This window comes from Podarcis raffonei, chromosome 13, assembly GCF_027172205.1.
Source record: "Podarcis raffonei isolate rPodRaf1 chromosome 13, rPodRaf1.pri, whole genome shotgun sequence".
NCBI lineage: Eukaryota > Metazoa > Chordata > Lepidosauria > Squamata > Lacertidae > Podarcis > Podarcis raffonei.
This window is the reverse complement of record NC_070614.1, coordinates 18,314,061-18,318,760: the sequence shown is the minus strand read 5'-3', so window position 1 is coordinate 18,318,760 and position 4,700 is coordinate 18,314,061.

Below are 4,700 nucleotides of genomic sequence, written 5' to 3'. Positions count from 1 at the left end.
TATGAGAGAGAGGGAGACTTCTCTATAGCGAAAAGCAAAAGCAGTGTTCTGTAAAAAACACAACCTCTGACATCAGGTGGAAATCCAGAACCCCAGTAATCCATTGTGTCAGTCACTGGATTCATCAGTGTGTGATGTCTGGTTGAGAGTCCTCTTGAACGTCAAGTGTGAGTTTTTCAAAACGGCACTTGGCAAGCAAATCGGCAACTTCTCCAAATGTTGAAACGTGTCCAAATATTCCCCCAGAAGAGAGGGCCTCATCGTGAGCCTGTCATTGCTGACAGAAGCCAGTTGCCTAGGTACATAGGAAGATGGTTTCTTTGATAGAGGCCCAACTTAACTTCCGCTGGAAGGCGACAGAACTTCTGGTGAGCAACCATGGGGCTAGTAAGTCAGATAAATAAGCATCAGCACCTGAGGTTCATTTGCTTGGCTATTATCTTTGCAAGGGGCCGATCAAGCTGGAGGAGCCAGGAAGCGTTTCCACTTCCACAATATGGGGTAGAGGTATTATCAGAGAGCAGACCTTGTGCCACTGCTGAAAGGTGTGATGGCATCAGAGGCAAAACATCGGGTGGGGTCCACTTGAAGCCCCCTTTCTTCTGAGGTTTCAAGACAAAGATGGGGAGATTCCATGTATGGAGAAGGTCAGAATACCCCCTTGCCAAAGGTATATTAAACCCTGCCTCTGAAATATGATGGGGTATTGTATCACAGAATCGAGCAATTGGTATGTATAGTTCACATTTAACAAATTAGCTGTCATGGGAGATGCTTCACAGCATAGTTCCACAGTTAATCCTTGTGTGTGGACAATCCCCAGCAGGTATAGCTGCTACATACCTGAGCACAACCAAACTCCCATTCTCACACCCACCGCCCAATCATTTCCATGTTTACTCAGAAATATGTCCCACTGGGCTCACTGGGGCTTACTTTCCTGGAAGCATGTGTACCATTGCAGCCTTAATGGTGCTGCTATGGGAGGAGTGAGGAACCAGTTGCTCTCCATAAGTTATTGGACTACAACTCCCATCATCCCAGGCTGGCTGGGGTTGATGGGAATTGGAGTCTAATAACATCTGGTGGGGCACAGTGTTTCACTACCCCTGCACTATGGAGTGAATCACATGCATATTACTGTTCCATGCACAACAGTTACAATGTATGAATAGCACTAGCAGCTAACATATGGTTACCAGATTTTTTTCAATGAATTCGGGGACACTTTTTTTCCTTTTTTTTTTTTGACGCTGAGTAGCAACAGGGAGTCAGTAGTGGGAATGGTGAGGCAAAAGACCCTGGGCCCAAGCACACATGCATATTGTATAAAGGTGCAAAGCCCTTCTTTCGCACCCTGTGAAACATAAATGCATAGAGTTTTTAAAAAACTGGGCAATGGCGCGCTGAGTGCCCATAACTCCCGAGACTCCCTCAATCTCCTGCCCCCTTCCCCCTTTATTTTGACTGATCGGGCGGCCATTGCCCAGGAGGGGCACAAGGCGCGCGGTTTCTCTGCCAGCCATGGTGCAAAGCCCTTTTTTCACACCCTGTGAAACATAAATGCACAGAGTTTTTAAAAAACTGGGCAATGACCACCTGCCCACAACTCCCGAACCTCCCCTGATCAGTCAAAACAAAGGGGGAAAGGGGCAGGAGATCTGTACACCGGACGTCCCCGGTTCCCCTTTGGCAGTGGTGGCGGCAGTCAGCAGCCCGGAGCCTGCCTGGTGGCGCAGTTGCCTCTAGCCACCATTTTTCCTTGCCAGAAGTCCCCATATGATGTGTTGCACACAAGACACATCATATGGGGACTTCTGGCAAGCAAAAATGGCAGGCGCCATGGCAGCGAGCAGCTCCTGAAGCCAACCAGAGCCAACTGCGCTACCAGGTTGGCTCCGGGCTGCTGAGGCTGCCACTGCCATATTTCCTGGGGACAGATTTGCAAATCTGGGGACATTCTGGGGATGGAATTTGTCCGGGGACAGATTTGCAAATCTGGGGACTGTCCCCGGGAACCGGGGAAGTCTGGTAACCCTAAACTAACAGCAACTCTGGCAACTTACATGGCTCTAATACCTTAAGGATTGCCTCTCCCTATATGAACTGACCCAGACCCTGTGCATGTCATCAAAGGCCGTTCTGACTGTATCTTTAACAGGTGCAGCTTTGGCTGTGGAATTTCTACCTGCGATGAAGCTGTTAAAGACCCAGAACCTCAATGGGGTGGGTGTAGGTGGGGAGAGAATGGCTGTCACTCTTATTTACTACACTATGCACTCAACAGTAGCACCAATTCAGAGAGTCATTCTCAGCAATTTACATGTCATTTTTACTTTTAACATGACAGCGCCCATCTCTATTGCCGTTTTTGTGCAGGTACACATAAGGCATTTATAAAATTCACTATAATTGCAGTTCTGCAATGGTAATGGAAGACTTAGAACTGAGCTACTCATGCAGCGGAATCACATGGTAGCCTTTCCTGGACAAGATTGCAAGAGAGGAGCAGCATCTCTGAACATTCCCCTAAGACGGGGTTGTAATCTGCACATAGAAAACTGTGTCTTAAGGGGAAAGCAAGTCTATCGTCTGCACAGGCAAGGGAAATGTGTATGGGAAAGCATGTGTCTGAGGGCAACAGATGACCACTTTTCTATATAATAAACTTATGCAACAGTTTCCACGTGGGTTCTAGCTGTTTGGATCCACACAATAACAAGCCCCTGCTTCTAAACTATAACTTCTGAATTGTATCTGTTCTTTAAACAGTGACTTGTGTGTCCACAACAGCAGAGTAATAATTGCAAGGTAATTGAATATCAGCAGCGACGCAGCCAGCGCAAGTTTGGTTAGCAACGACAGTGCAGCTATTCTGTACACAAATCACACTGCGGTTACTGGATTACACAGAGAAATTACATGCTACTCGGATGTTTGAAAAATGCAGCATACATGCGAGGTCACAGCTGTTACAGAGATGGTTGCCACCTATATTTGTGGTCCTGGTTGTTAAACAGCTACAATGCATCCACTATGAGATCGAAGGTTTGCCTAGCGTGCAGCTATGAAGTTCCTCCTCTGTTAAAGGCACAGAGCAGCAATCAGAAAAGAAGGGGACAACCTAAATAAGAGTCACCTTTTTTTCCTTCTTAGCTGTGTACACTGGCTTAAAATGCAGCTTTCTTTTCTCAATTCAGATTGAAGCTGCGGTTTGGGGGGGGGGGAAGCATCAAAACACAGTATTTCATAAGGAATTATGGGATAGATAAGGATTGTTGCTAATGTTGTACAGGACACCACTTCCCAAACCAGCAGTGGGAGCACGCTGGGTGCAAAATAAGTGGGAGTTTACTCCATTCACTCCAGTTCCAGTGTGTGCCCACCAATGGTTCTTGAGGCTCAATACAAAGGACTGCAATACATATGTAGCCTGTATTCTTGAAAAATGGTCCTCTGTGATGTGCTTTCCCTGATTATAAGAGCTGTTTGACAGTGGAAGAGACTACCTTGGAAGGTGGAGGACTTCACTGGAGGTTTTTAAATAGAGATTGGCTGGCCATCTGTCAGGGATTCTTTAGCTGCAATTCCTGCATTGCAAGGGGTTGGACTAGATGACCCTTTGGGCCCGCTTACAACTCTACAGTTCTACGATTCTATAAAACCAGCTTCCATCTAATTAGAAAACAAAAGCTGCAGCAAAGGTGAGGTTGTATACTTTGGAGACCAGCTATCATGCCTGTGCAGATGTCAGCACATGCACAGATATCGGCTTCAGCGAATTGGAGATCAAGTCAGGTAATGTGCTCTGGGTGAAAAACATCCCTCTTCCTCTCTCTGATGTGTAAAGCAATGTAAAAAAAGAGACTTGAAACACAAATGGGAAGGGGTGACATCCCTGCATTTCAAACTGCTAATGTGTACATATCCTGACACCTAGTTTCATTGTAATAAGTGCACATGCACAGTTTGGAGAATGTGGAAATAATTTTTCTCTCTCCCTTTCTCATAAAACTGGAACCCAGGGCATGCCACTGAAACCATACGGCAGGAGATTTGACCACAGGCAAAAAGGAAGCAGTAACTTTGTGCAGTACAGTACGCAATTTGTGGCATTAATCCACATTGCCCCAAGATAAAAGTGGATGGTGCACAACTAAGTATTACCTAGAGTAGACTCACTGAATTAAATGGGCCTAAGTTATTCGTAGAGGGCAATTCTGTCCGTGGCTGCTGGTCACAATGGCTGCTTGCAGCATCGAGTGAGGCAGTGTGCTGAAGACCGTGGCAGTGTGCCACTGCTAGGATTACAACTGCTTGTAGGCTTCCCAGAGTTGTCTATTTGGCCATTGTGGGAAATATGACGCTGGATTAGATGGGCTTTTGATCTTACCCAGCGGAGCTCTGCTGGAGCCATACTTGCATGGACGGAACGCCACCTGAATGATCACAGGGTCCTGTCTTGTCCCTGCACACCAGTTACAATCTTCATCCACTGTGGTTTACAATGTAAGTTAACACTCTGACATAACTTACAATTACCTTGCAAACCAAAATCTGATTGAAGAAGTGGGGGTGGGGAGGCAGTATTGGCATAACTGTAGCTACCCTTTTATTTATAGGTACCACAACCACCCTTTTCTTAGGTAATTGCACTGCTCTTCATTTCTACCCAGACACCTTCAGCTTACTCACACACA